Source organism: Pristiophorus japonicus, chromosome 18, assembly GCF_044704955.1.
Source record: "Pristiophorus japonicus isolate sPriJap1 chromosome 18, sPriJap1.hap1, whole genome shotgun sequence".
NCBI classification, from domain to species: domain Eukaryota; kingdom Metazoa; phylum Chordata; class Chondrichthyes; family Pristiophoridae; genus Pristiophorus; species Pristiophorus japonicus.
In genome coordinates this window covers 111,310,560-111,325,552 of record NC_091994.1, presented here as the reverse complement: position 1 = coordinate 111,325,552, position 14,993 = coordinate 111,310,560, and the positions used below count along the sequence as shown (strand labels likewise).

Below are 14,993 nucleotides of genomic sequence, written 5' to 3'. Positions count from 1 at the left end.
TGTGCTTTTTGTGCTTTATACCAGGGGATGGTTGTAGTTCTCAGAGTGTTTACATGTCCTTGACTGTGACCTTTTGTGATTACCCCGTGCTGGGTATGGGATTGGAGGAAGGAGTCACATCCAAATGTACAATGCGAACAATGTTAGGGGGCAGGGATCGTGGGGTAGGAGTGGCAGCAGGGCGATGGGGCAATGAGTTGCACTCTCTCATTCTGATACACTAGTGCTCAGAGTGCCTTCAACCATCCCCTCACAATAGGCCAGGCCCCGAAATTGCCCTCCGCCCTGATTGGGGGAGGTAACCTTCAGGGGGCGGGACTTCCTGTGCCTGGCCTGGAAGTCCCGCCCCCGACGTGGAATTGGGCTGTGCTCCCCTCAAAGGAAGCGGACGCTGTCTCCGGCGCTCCCGGGGCGGCAGCGCGGCGCTGAGACCAACGCCACATGGAAGAATCCAGTGCTGCACGGATGCTCCGCCTACCACCAGGCGGCCCCTCCCCTTCAATTAAAGGGGAGGGGCCACTGCGCTCTCTACAGGCCCTTTGGTGGCCAGCCACTGGGCCCCCAGGGGAGGCGATCACACCCGTAACGGAGTGCGGGGCTGCACGCTGGTGGCTGGTCAACGCCACTCGAGAGTCGGCCGACAAATAAAACGCCGGCCTGGAGGCACTAAAGGCCGCCCCTTTAAAGGATGCCTCGGCGACGGATGTCCACCAACCTCGTGGACTGCGGGGCAATTTCTCCCGCGGGGCACAAAGGGATCACGTGGGGTGGTGAAGGGACGGCGCACATAGCGATGACATCATTGCCGGTTGCGTGCCAGCTTGGGGGTGCTAATCAAGGGGCACGGCGCTGCCAGGACAGCGCCCCCCCCCCCCCAAAACACCGGGTCAATTTCCCCGGAGGCGCCCCCTCCCCCAGGCGAAAATGTCATTGTGTCCCAATAGCGCCCCCGGGAGGTGCTAATGCGGCTTTAAAAAGGGACAATTTCAGCCTCCCAGTGTTTGCTGAGTGAGCCTGACATGTGACTCAGGCAAGAATTCAGCAGAGAGATACGGCGGTGAGTTCAGGCACCGGCTCCAGCAGGGAACGGCTCAGTTGGATCAGTATGGATCCAGAATCGAGAGTCGACCACCATTTTCTTTCCGCCCTGGCTGAGTGCGGCTGTGTGGGAAATCCAGGATAAGAACCGGAGTCTTTTTGCAGATGTGATTGGCAACGTGATATCATTGTACCACCAACTGCATTACCATATCTTTGCTGCTTATGAACGATGACACTTCTTGCGCTTTACCAGTTGCCGTGCTGGTAACACTGGGTGATATCTCTGGCTCTAAACCGTACCTGGGTAAATGATGTTTGGTGAAAAGTCAAATTAAATGAAATCAAGTCAAATTTGAAATTTAAGAGAGTTTCTATTTTATTCGTCACAAAGCTTTAAAAACAATTTCCAAAACAGTTGCAGTGTCACCGGGCCTTTGCCCTCTCATAGCGCTTTCAAACTTCAGCTTTACTTTGGAAGTTTACAAGTTATACCCTAGCTCACACCCAGTCCCGCTCACCCATCACCCCCTGTGCTCGCTGCCCATGTCCTAACTCATATCGAGTCCCGCTCACCCATCACCCCCTGTGCTCATTGACCCGTACCCTAACTCGCATCGAGTCCCGCTCACCCATCACCCGCTGTGCTCGCTGCCCATGTCCTAACTCACATCGAGTCCCGCTCACCCATCGCCCCCTGTGCTCACTGACCCATGCCCTAACTCGCACCGAGTCCTGCTCACCCATGTCCTAACTTGCACCAAGTCCCGCTCACCCATCACCCCCTGTCTTACATTGCCTCCCGATTAAGCAACGCCTCGATTTCAAAATTCTAATCCTTGTTTACAAATCCCTCCATGGCCTCACCCCTCCCTATTTCTGTAATCTCCTCCAGCCTCACAACCACCGCCCCCCCCCGGCCCGAGATGTGGTTGGTGGGGAAGAGAGGGACGGTGCGGGTGGGTGGGTCTGGTGGGGAGGGGCGTGGTTGTTGGGAAGGGGGGGCTGGTGGGGGAGGGGAGGGGCGGGGCAGGGTTGGTGGGGGCAGGGCGGGGATGGGGCTGGTGGGGGAGGGGCAGGGCTGGTGGGGGAGGGGCAGGGTTGGTGGGGGAGGGGTGGGGCTGGTGGGGGTGGGGGAACTGGCAATAACCCATCATGCCCTGCCTGCAGCCCAGGCATGCAATGATATTAACAGTGGCCATGGTGTCACCAATTGGCAGCATGAGATGAACAGGAGCACACAAACCAACCTGGAAAAAATCAACTTAACTAAATCAACAGAATCTGTTGTGCCCTCACTTCTGGAATTAACGTTCCAACTACTGGCGGACTGACGAACAGCGCACAAACAGGAGACAACCTTTGTTGGCAATCCCACAGCTCTAGAACTATGGAACTGTGGCTGAGACGAGTGCCTAAAGCAACATTTACTATTTATTATTATTTGATCCAGATTTAATCTTGAGGCCGCATGACCTCCACAATTTTGAAATTTAGCTGCTATTTGTTTCCATGAGGAATGCAAACAAGCTGAGCTCCCAGCTCTGTTTAAAGGGGCACTGTTATCACGCAATGTTCCTCAAGAGACATTGTGCCAGGTTTGAAATTGAAGATGTGCAGGATATTGTGAGCGGCGATGTTGCTCCATCACAGGTATAGTGTTGGCAATGACCGAATAAATTTGAAAACAATACTAAAGTTTGCGAGGAAGCTGATGTTCTCTTTGGGCGAGCGGTCCGCCTGATTTGTCAACGGTTAATCCGATTTTAATGTGTTATCCATTTTTTTTCATGAAACTGGACAGCAGTGTTTGCTTTTGAGCCTGAGGTCCAGCTTGTGAATTTCCTGTTTTCAAATCTCTCCATGCCCTTACTGCATTCCACCTTAGTAATCTCCTCCTGCCTTTGGCCTTGCCTATTCCCTCCAATACGCTAACACTGGACTTTCTCTTACTCCCTCTGCCCCACCATTGGTGGCCACCCATTCAGCCACTACACTCCTGCCCTCTGGAATTCTCTACCCAGCTCCATTCACCTGACCACCTCCTTCCCTGCTTTCCGAAACCTCCTCAAAACCCTCAGTTCTCCATCCTAGAATCTTCTTTTCCCCCGCGCTTGTGTGTCCACTTCCTTTTCCATGTTATAGTAAAGCCTTCATAGATGGCTAACGGCATCTGAGAAGCACGGTATACTTGTGAATTGTTGCTGTTCTCAAAACAGGGCATTCAGCACATGTTTGATGGTGAGGTGGGCCATATACAGTAGACACCTCAAATCGTTGGAGAAATACCATCAACGATGTCTCCGCAAGATCCTGCAAATCCCCTGGGAGGACAAAAGCACCAACGTCAATGTTCTCGATCAGGCCAACATCCCCAGCATCGAGGCACTGACCACACTCGACCAGCTCCATTGGGCGGGCCACATTTTCCGCATGCCCAACATGAGAGTCCCAAAGCAAGCGCTCTACTCGGAATTCCTACACAGCAAGCGAGCCCCAGGTGGGCAGAGAAAACGTTTCAAGGACACCCTCAAAGCCTCCTTGATAAAGTGCAACATCCCCACCGACACCTGGGAGTCCCTGAGCAAAGACCGCCCTAAGTGGAGGAAGAGCATCCGGGAGGGCGCTGAGCACCTCGAGTCTCGTTGCTGAGAGCATGCGGAAAGCAAGCGCAGGCAGCGGAAAGAGTGTGCGGCAAACCAGTCCCACCCACCCTTTACTTCAACCACTGTCTGTCCCACCTGTGACAGCGACTGTAATTCCCGTATTGGACTGTACAGTCACCTGAGAACTCACTTCTTTTAGAGTGGAAGCAAGTCTTCCTCAATTCTGAGGGACTGATTACGATGACTATGATGGTGAGGTGCTGATCTTGGGTGGGTTTTCTTCTGCACTTGCCTGGGACGACAAAATAGTTCAGATCACTTTCATTGGTCTATCTAGTGCGGCGGTGATAGAGGATTGTGGCTCGAGATCTAGCCCAGATATCTTGGTGGGAAGCTGTGACAGAGCTCCTCTGTGAGGTCCAGGTTTCTCAGGCAGTACAGTTGTGTATGAATAACTGGGAGCCCAGCGGGTGTGCCTCCAATGTTTCCTGAGCTGCTCCCTCCTTATGCTCCTGCTCCAAGCCCTCCATCAATACAAGCACACTGTGCTCATACTGCTGGTCACAGGGAAGAAGGCTTCTGCATGCATTTTCATTTCTTCTTGGGTAGCTTAGAGTACAATGGTGACTCAACTTAAGAAAGGAGGGAGAGAGAAAACAGGGAACTACAGACCAGTTAGCCTGACATCAGTAGTAGGGAAAATGCTAGCAACTATTATTAAGGACATGGTAACAGGGCACTTAGAAAAGAATAATAAGATTGGGCAGAGTCAACACTGATTTATGAAAGAGAAATCATGTTTGACAAATCTGTTAGAGATTTTTGAGGTGGTAACTAGCAGAATAGATAAAGGGGAATCAGTGGATGTGGTGTATTTGGATTTTCAGAAGGCATTCGATAAGGTGCCACACGAGAGGTTATTAAACAAAATTAGGGCTCATGGGATTGTGGGTAATATACTAGCATGGATTGAGGATTGGTTAACGGACGGAAAACAGAGAGTAGAAATAAACAGGTCATTTTCGGGATGGCAAGTTGTAACTAGTGGGTCCGGCAAGGATCTGTGCTTGGGCCCCAGCTATTCACAATCTCTATCAATGATTTGGATGAGGGGACCAAATGTAATATATCCAAGTTTGCTGATGATACAAAGGTAGGTGGGAATGTATGTTGTGAGGAGGATGCAAAGAGGCTTCACGGGGATATAGACAGCCTAAGTGAGTGGGCAAGAACATGGCAAACTCACCGAGGCTTCTTCGGCAGTACCTCCCAAACCCACGACCTCTACCACCTACAAGGGCAAGGGCAGCAGGTCCATGGGAACAACACCACCTCCATGTTCCCCTCCAAGCCACACACCATCCTGACTTGAAAATATATCGTCGTTCCTTCATCGTTGCTGGGTCAAAATCCTGGAACTCCCGAACAGCACTGTGGGAGCACCTTCACCAAACGGACTGCAGCGGTTCAAGAAGGCAGCTCACCACCCCCTTCTCGAGGGGCAATTAGAGATGGGCAATAAATGCCGGCCTTGCCAGCGACGCCCACAACCCAGGAACGAAAAAAAAATGTTTTAATTGAATACAACGTGGAGAAATGTGAAGTTATCCATTTTGATTGGAAAAATAGAAAAGCAGAGTATTTTTTAAATGGTGAGAGATTGGGAAATGTTGGTGTTCAGAGAGATCTGGGTGTCCATGTACACCAATCACTGAAAGTTCACATGCAGGTACAGCAAGCAATTAAGAAAGCAAATGGTATGTTGGCCTTTATTACAAAGAGGATTTGAGTATAATTGTAAAGACATCTTACTACAATTATATAGGGCCCTGGTGAGACAGCACCTGGAGTATTGTGTACAGTTCTGGTCTGCTTACCTACTTGCCATAGAGGGAGTACAACGAAGGTTCACCAGACTGATTCCTGGGATGGGGGGGATTGTCCTATGAGGAGAGATTGAGTAGACTAGGCCTATATTCTCTAGAGTTTAGAAGAATGAGAGATGATCTCATTGAAACATACAAAATTCTTACAGGGTTTGACAAGGTAGATGCAGGGAGGACCAGGGGTCACAGTCTCAGAATAAGGGGTCGGCCATTTAGGACTGAGATGAGGAGAAATTTCTTGACTCAGAGGGTGGTAAATCTTTGGAATTCTCTACCCCAGAGGGCTGTGGAGGCTCAGTCATTGAGTATATTCAAGGCAGAGATCGATAGATTTTTGGATATTAAGGGAATTAAGAGAAATGGGGATAATGCAGGGAAGTGGAGTTGAGGTCGAAGATCAGCCATGATCCAATTGAATGGCCAATTCCTGTTCCTAATTCTTATGTTTCTTATGTTCTCTCTTTGGGTCTTCAATGCTAAGTTTTAATGGGTGTGAAATCCACATAATTGGGGTGAAGTGAATGGCTGTATGAAATTGTGTAAGATATCCTTAATTGGCATTTAACACGATCTTGTATAAACCCAACCTGCACTTGGAACTGGCAGTAATGTGTGTAAGAAGTGGTAACAGCAGGGACTAACCTTCTACGAAGTACAAGTAAAAGCTGCATTCACATGAAAATGACACAGCTTCAACTCTCGATCTGTGCGCATGGTAATTTCGAGCTGTAAGTGTAAATTGACCTTTCGCAGGCTCGGCCACTTAGATCCCTTTTAGGTCAGAATTCCAGTGGAAAACATTACTGTGGACTGATCCCAGATGGCATAATTGTGATTCAGTACAAAGATTACCTAAGAAGTGCAGCTTCTAAATGATCTACCCAATACCTACTTTGTCTCTCTTTGAACATAATGCATATAGTGCAATGGTGTTGAAGGTAACATTATTTTACCAACAGTGCACAAAAGCTTTCAAATTAGGAGCAATTGTTTAAGCGAGGACATGTCGACTGGACAGCAGTCTCCCAGCAATGATGTTTTGATCCTTACTGCATTGTCACATCAGGAGAAAGATGTTCTCTGTTTATAATCCCCACTCCTTCACCCCTGCACACAAACGCCTTTAACCTTCTCTTTTAATTCCCCCTCTGCTCCTTACCATCTATTTCATTCAGGAGAGCAGCATCCTGGCTCACAGTAACCTCCACCACCGTCACACATCGCTGAACACAACATTGTTTTCTTCGCCTCCCACGGCGGAGCAGCAGAGCAGTGCTCCAATCCCTGGGCCAACCAAGAGCTGGCAAACTCGCCGCAATGGAATTGAACAGGAGCTAAAGTTGGGATTGTAATTTGGGCGGCTCTGGTTGGGAGTCCAACACTTTCACAACTGCATCAAAACATGATTGTTTTTTCCTTGTTTGTTACCGTAGTGTTTCGGTGCAACGTTGAAAAAAAACATGGGTCGAGCCTCCGACTTATTAAAGAAAAATGGACGTATTGGTGAAAGCACATTATACACTGCTTGTGGGGTTGAAGCATCGTCCTTTCAAACCCAAGAGCTGGATTCAAATCCATCCGGGACAGGAGGGATAAAAGTATTTTCTTTCTCTCTCCAATGACTGAACAATCGTTAGTAACATGAATTAAGGAAAGTGGTACCTGACCCCACTGCACAAAATTGGCCTTACCCATCCCATTTACCTCCCGTCAGCTGACATAGAGTCTCTTTATCTTTGAACATTAGTCAAATAGGATAGAATTTAGTAGCTGAATGCGTCTATAACAAGCAGCACTAATATTCACTTCAATTACTTATATGTGACTCAGTAACAGCAGCAACAGGAGTCTGAATCATCAGGGTTTGTTATTACAGTGGTCATTGTTATCAGTTAGTTTATTTTTAATTCGTTCCTAGGATGTGGGTATCGCTGGCAAGGCCAGCATTTATTGCCCATCCCTAATTGCCCCTTGAGAAGGTGATGGTGAGCCGCCGCCTTGAACCGCTGCAGTCCGTGTGGTGAAGGTGCTCCCACAGTGCTGTTAGGGAGGGAGTTCCAGGAATTTGACCCAACGACGATGAAGGAACGGCGATATATTTGACTTGGAGGGGAACTTTCAGGTGATGGTGTTCCCTTGTCCTTCTAGGTGGTAGAGGTCACAGGTTGGGGAGGTGCTGCCGAAGAAGCTTTGGTGAGTTGCTGCAGTGCATCTTGTAGATGGTACACACTGCAGCCACGGTGCGCCGGTGGTGGAGGGAGTGAATGTTGAAAGAGGTGGATGGGGTGCCGATCAAGCGAGCTGCTTTGTCCTGGATGGTGTTGAGCTTCTTGAGTGTTGTTGGAGCTGCACTCATCCAGGCAAGTGGATCAAGGTGATCCTTTTATAAATGAGCAACATCTGATGTGTTTCAGTTGTCACTTTATTTTAGGATTCACTTTTTTAAAGAGAGCAGCGTGTTTCTGATTTGGGACTAGGATTTGGTTTTAATCAAAGACAACGACTTTACTTCCCATTCATTTGCATAATGCGTAGTCGCACAAAAGGATGTTTAATTGTGTAAGACTTTAAGGTACCGACTTATCTTCCACTTATTCTTACCATCCGTGTCACTTTTTGTCAAGGGTTATAACCCATGCAGTGTCCAAATCGAGGCCACACTCAAAGATATTTCAAAATAGGAACAGGAGAAGGCCATACCGCCCCTCGAGCCTGCTCCGCCATTCAATAAAATCATGGCTGATCTGATCATGAACTCAGCTCCAATTCTCCGCCCGCTCCCCATAACCCCTTATCCCCTTATCATTTAAGAAACTGTCTATTTCTGTCTTAAATTTATTCAATGACTCAGCTTCCACAGCTCTCTGAGGCAGCGAATTCCACAGATTTACAACCCTCTGAGAGAAGAAATTTCTCCTCATCTCTGTTTTAAATGGACGGCCCCTTATTCTAAGATCGTGCCCTCTAATTCTAGTCTCCCCCATCAGTGGAAACATCCTTTCTGCATCCACCTTGTCAAGCCCCCTTATAATCTTATACGTTTCGATAAGATCACCTCTCATTCTTCTGAATTCCAATGAGTAGAGGCCCAACCTACTCAACCTTTCCTCATAAGGCAACCCACTCATCCCCGGAATCAACCTAGTGAATCTTCTCTGTACTGCCTCCAAAGCAAGTATATCCTTTCGTAAAAATGGAAACCAAAACTGCACGCAGTATTTCAGGTGTGGCCTCACCAATACCTTATATAACTGTAGTAAGACTTCCCTGCTTTTATACTCCATCCCCTTTGCAATAAAGGCCAAGATACCATTGACCTTCCTGATCCTTTGCTGTACCTGCATACTATCTTTTTGTGTTTCATGAACAAGTACCCCCAGGTCCCGCTGTACTGCGGCACTTTGCAATCTTTCTTCATTTAAATACTAACTTGCTCTTTGATTTTTTTTCTGCCAAAGTGCATGACTTCACACTTTCCAACATTATACTCCATTTGCCAAATGTTTGCCCACTCACCTGTCCTTTTGCAGATTTTTTGTGTCCTCCTCACACATCGCTTTTCCTCCCATCTTTGTATCATCAGCAAACTTGGCTATGTTACACTCTGTCCCTTCTTCCAGGTCGTTAATATAGATTATAAATAGTTGGGGTCCCAGCACTGATCCCTGCAGCACCTACTAGTTACTGGTTTCCAACCAGAGAATGAACCATTTATCCCGACTCTGGTCTCTGTTAGTTAGCCAATCCTCTATCCATGCTAATATATTACCCCCAACCCCGAAAACCCCTCCTTTTAATCCCACGTCTTTATGTAAAGTGACCATCACTATCTCCACACACAACATAACATAGAAACATACAGCGCAGAAGGAGACCATTTCGGCCCATCGTGTCCACGCCGGCTGACAAAGAGCCAAGTAGCCCTCAGTCAGCAGCCCTGAAGGTTATATATAAACCTATGAACAATGGCAGAAAGGTACAGAGCACCCAGCCCAACCAGTCTGCCCACAAAACTGCAACACCCCTTACACTGAAACATTCTTCACTCCACCCCAACTGGAGCCATGTGATCTTGGAGTTGCAAAAACCAGATAAAACCCAGGCCAATTGAGGAAAAATAACATAAGAGAACATAAGAATTAGGAGCAGGAGTCTGCCATTTGGCCCCTCGAGCCTGCTCCGTCATTCAATAAGATCATGGCTAATCTGACCCTGGACTCAGCTCCACTTCCCTGCCCGCTCCCCATAACCCTTCACTCCCTTATCGCTCCAAAATCTGTCTATCTCCAGCTTAAATATATTCAAAGACGCAGCTTCCACAGCTCTCTGGGGCAGAGAATTCCACAGATTTACGACTCTGAGAGAAGAAATTCCTCCTCATCTCCGTTCTAAATGGGCGGCCCCGTGTTCTGAGACTGTGCCCCCTAGGGGCGGAGGTTGGCTGTCGCATTAGTAATCCTGCAGGCTGGAGATACTGGGGGTAGAAACGTCTCCCAAACACTACAGGGATGGTTTGCCAATTTCAGCACTGAAACAGCAAGGTTAGCACTCACTGAGACTGCACAAAGTCAATCTCGGGCGTAGTTTATAGGCCCGCAAATAATAACTTCACGGTGGGCGGACAATAATCAAGGGAATAATGGAGGCGTATGAAAAAGGAACGGGAGTAATCATGGGGTATTTTAACCTACATATCGATTGGTCAAATCAAATCGCATGGGGTAGCCTTGAGGAGGAATTCATAGAATGCATACGGGATTGTTTCTTAGAACAGTATGTTACAGAACCTACAAGGGAGCAAGCTATCTTAGATCTGGTCCTGTGTAATGAGACAGGAATAATAAACGATCTCCGAATAAAAGATCCTCTCGGAATGAGTGATCACAGTATGGTTGAATTTGTAATGCAGATTGAGGGTGAGGAAGTAGTGTCTCAAACGAGCGTACTATGCTTAAATAAAGGGGACTACAGTGGGATGAGGGCAGAGTTGGCTAAAGTAGACTGGGAACACAGACTAAACGGTGGCACAATTGAGGAACAGTGGAGGACTTTTAAGGAGCTCTTTCATAGTGCTCAACAAAAATATATTCCAGTGAAAAAGAAGGGCGGTAAGAGAAGGGATAACCAGCCGTGGATAACCAAGGAAATAAAGGAGAGTATCAAATTAAAAACCAATGCGTATAAGGTGGCCAAGGTTAGTGGGAAACTAGAAGATTGGTAAAATTTTAAACGACAGCAAAGAATGACTAAGAAAGCAATAAAGAAAGGAAAGATAGATTAAGAAAGTAAACTTGCGCAAAACATAAAAACAGATAGTAAAAGCTTTTACCAATATATAAAACGGAAAAGAGTGACTAAAGTAAATGTTGGTCCCTTAGAAGATGAGAAGGGGGATTTAATAATGGGAAATGTGGAAATGACTGAGACCTTAAACAATTATTTTGCTTCGGTCTTCACAGTGGAAGACACAAAAACCATGCCAAAAATTGCTGGTCACGGGAATGTGGGAAGGGAGGACCTTGAGACAATTACTATCACTAGGGGGGTAGTGCTGGACAGGCTAATGGATCTCAAGGTAGACCTGGTCCTGATGAAATGCATCCCAGGATGTTAAAAGAGATGGCGGAAGTTGTAGCAGATGCATTCGTTACATAAAATTCTCTGGACTCTGGGGAGATACCATCGGATTGGAAAGCAGCATGAAACACCTCTGTTTAAAAAAGGGGCAGACAAAAGGCAGGTAACTATAGGCCGGTTAGTTTAACATCTGTCGTGGGGAAAATGCTTGAAGCTATCATTAAGGAAGAAATAGCGGGACATCTAGATAGGAATAATGCAATCAAGCAGACGCAACATGGATTCATGAAGGGGAAATCATGTTTAACTAATTTACTGGAATTCTTTGAGGATATAACGGGCATGGTGGATAGAGGTGTACCGATGGATGTGGTGTATTTAGATTTCCAAAAGGCATTCGATAAGGTGCCACACAAAAGGTTACTGCAGAAGATAAAGGTACGTGGAGTCAGAGGAAATGTATTAGCATGGATCGAGAATCGGCTGGCTAACAGAAAGCAGAGTCGGGATAAATGGGTCCTTTTCGGGTTGGAAATCGGTGGTTAGTGGTGTGCCACAGGGATCGGTGCTGGAACCACAACTGTTTACAATATACATAGATGACCTGGAAGAGGGGACAGAGTGTAGTGTAATAACATTTTCAGATGACATAAAGATTAGTGGGAAAGCGGGTTGTGTAGAGGACACAGAGAGGCTGCAAAGAGATTTAGATAGGTTAAGCGAATGGGCTAAGGTTTGGCAGATGGAATACAATGTCGGAAAATGTGAGGTCATCCACCTTGGGAAAAAAAAACAGTAAAAGGGAATATTATTTGAATGGGGACAAATTACAACATGCTGCGGTGCAGAGGGACCAAAAAGTTAGTTTGCAGGTGCGGCAGGTAATCAGGAAGGCGAATGGAATGTTGGCCTTCATTGCGAGAGGGATGGAGTACAAAAGCAGAGAGGTCCTGCTGCAACTGTACAGGGTATTGGTGAGGCTGCACCTGGAGTACTGCGTGCAGTTTTGTTCACCTTACTTAAGGAAGGATATACTAGCTTTGGATGGGGTACAGAGACGATTCACTAGGTTGATTCCGGAGATGAGGGGGTTACCTTATGATGATAGATTGAATAGACTATGTCTTTACTCGTTGGAGTTCAGAAGGATGAGGGGTAATCTTATAAAAACATTTAAAATAATGAAAGGGATAGACAGGATAGAGGCAGAGAGGTTGTTTCCACTGGTCGGGGAGACTAGAACTAGGGGGCACAGCCTCAAAATACGGGGGAGCCAATTTAAAACCGAGTTGAGAAGGAATTTCTTCTCCCAGAGGGTTGTGAATCTGTGGAATTCTCTGCCCAGGGAAGCGGTTGAGGCTAGCTCATTGAATGTATTCAAATCACAGATAGATAGATTTTTAACCAATAAGGGAATTAAAGGTTATGGGGAGCGGGCGGGTAAGTGGAGCTGAGTCCACGGCCAGATCAGCCATGATCTTGTTGAGCAGGCTCGAGGGGCTAGATGGCCTACTCCTGTTCCTAATTCTTATGTTCTTATGTTCGTGGGACTTCCTAAAATTGGTCTCATTACGTATTCACGGTGAGCTCGCGGCCTGAGGTGGCTGGTAGCCAGGAGATTGCCGTTTGTGGGGAGGGCGTGGGCAGTGGGATATAATGTGCAGCTGCCATTGTAAGGGCTGCTTGACGAGCATTAGTAGAGGCCATCAATATAAAATCGTCACCAAGAAATCCAATCGGGAATTCAGAAGAAACTTCTTTACCCAGAGAGTGGTGAGAATGTGGAACTCGCTACCACAGGGAGTGGTTGAAGTGAATAGTGCCGATGCATTTAAGGGGAGACTAGATAAGCATATGCGGGAGAAAGGAATAGAGGGTTATGCTGATAGTTAGATGGGGAAAGACGGGAGGAGGCTCGAGTGGAGCATAAACGGCGGCATGGACTGGTTGGGCCGAATGGCCTGTTTCTGTGCCGTATATCCCGTGTAATTAGTGATGAAAATGTCTGAGCCACAACAGAGCATTGTCAGTTTATTCTTCAGGAGGAGTGGCAAAGGGGGTGTGGGCTGGTTGGATCCCCATCCTCTCCACATGTGAGGTAATCACTCTGCTGAGCAGAAGGCACTCGACAGAGTAAATGCTGTATCAGACAGACTAAAGGGCATGGGATATAATGCCCTCAATAAGAAAGAAAGACTTGCATTTATATGGCGCCTTTCACGACCACCCGATGTCTCAAAGCTCTTTACAGCCAATGAAGTACTTTTTGAAGTGTTGTAATGTGGGAAACGCAACAGCCAATTTGCGCACAGCAAGCTCCCACAAACAGCAATGAGATAATGACCAGATAATCTGTTTTTTTGTTATGTTGATTGAGGGATAAATATTGGGCAGGACACCGTGGATAACTCCCCCGATCTTCTTCAAAATAGTTCCATGGGATCTTTTATGTCCACCTGAGAGGCCTTGGTTTAACGTCTCATCTGAACGTGCAGTGCATTGGAGTGTCAGCCTAGATTCTTTGTGCTCAAGTATGGCTGTGACATGTGTAAAAAGGTAATTGCATTGAAAGTGCTCAGGCACAGGGTTGTACCTGTAGCTCTCGATATGCCCAACATTCTTTCACTTGTCTTAGTGCGAAAAAACAAAAGTGCATACCAGCCTCAAGAGGAAACAAGTGTTGAATGCGCAAGATTTATTTTATGATAGTGCGAGGGGGGTGTCAGTGAATTTTTGACATTTTATTTAGAGCTTTTTCATCATTTTGGACTCTACAATTACTTTATTTTTAGATTGAATATAATGCAACATTTGCTTTTGTTGAAAACTGTTCTCTATTGCCATTAAGAATTCATTTATTTCTTTACAGATTTGAGAATGTTTTTCTCTCAATAGTAGCAGACAACCTACTAAAGAAAGAGTATGAGTTTAACTTTGTTCTTTAAAAACAAAAGTCGAATCACAAATAGTGGATTTAAATAAGGTCTATTTGAACATTGTCAGAGGCAGGCTGCAGAATTGTAGTCACCCCATCTGTGAGTGTCAGCCATAGCTCAGAGGGTAGCACTCTCACCTCTGAATCAGAAGGTTGTGGGTTCAAGTCCCACTCCAGAGACTTGAGCACATAAATCTAGGCTGACACTCCCAGTGTAGAGATGAGGGAGTGCTGCACTGTCGGAGGTGCCGTTTATCAGATGAGACGTTAAACTAAGGCCCCGTCTGCCCTCTCATCCCATGCCATTATTTCGAAGAAGAGCAGGGGAGTTATCCCCGATGTCGTGGGGCCAAAATTTATCCCTTAATCAACATCACTAAAAAAAATAAATTATCTGGTCATTATCACATTGCTGTTTGTGGGAGCTTGCTGTGTGCAAATTGGCTGCCGCATTTCCCACATTACAACAGTGACTACACTCCAAAAGTACTTCATTGCCTGTAAAGTACTTTGGGACATCTGATGGTCGTGAAAGAACATAAGAAATAGGAGCAAAAGTAGGCCATACAGCCCCTCGAGCCTGCTCCACCATTTAATACGATCATGGCTGATCCAGTCATGGGCTCAGCTCCATTTACCTGCCCACTCCGAAAGATGCTTTATAAATGCAAGTCTTTCTTTCTGTCCTTTCCCACGCAGTGATTATGATGAGGGAGCACTGAGCAGAAAGAGCTTGAGTGCCACCTCATGAGGGCGGCACCCCCCCTTCACCACAAAGGATGTGCCAGAATGTGGGCAGGGCCTGACAGCCAATCCAGAGTTCGGTGTGGTAGCACCGTTCCAGAGACATCTCGTGACTCAGCACAATGAGCGAAGTCAATCCCCAGAGCTTCTCACTGACACCCAGCAGACAGCTACTTTACTTACACCTGCCACTGAGGGTGCATCTCA

General features: G+C 46.8%; 1 protein-coding gene across 2 annotated transcripts in view; it reads left to right on the top strand.

Annotated features, from left to right (window-relative positions):
- The window catches only part of casz1 (castor zinc finger 1), a 520,923-nt gene that overhangs the window by 21,885 nt on the left and 484,045 nt on the right, over positions 1-14,993 (top strand). The gene's annotated exons all lie outside the window — the stretch shown is intronic.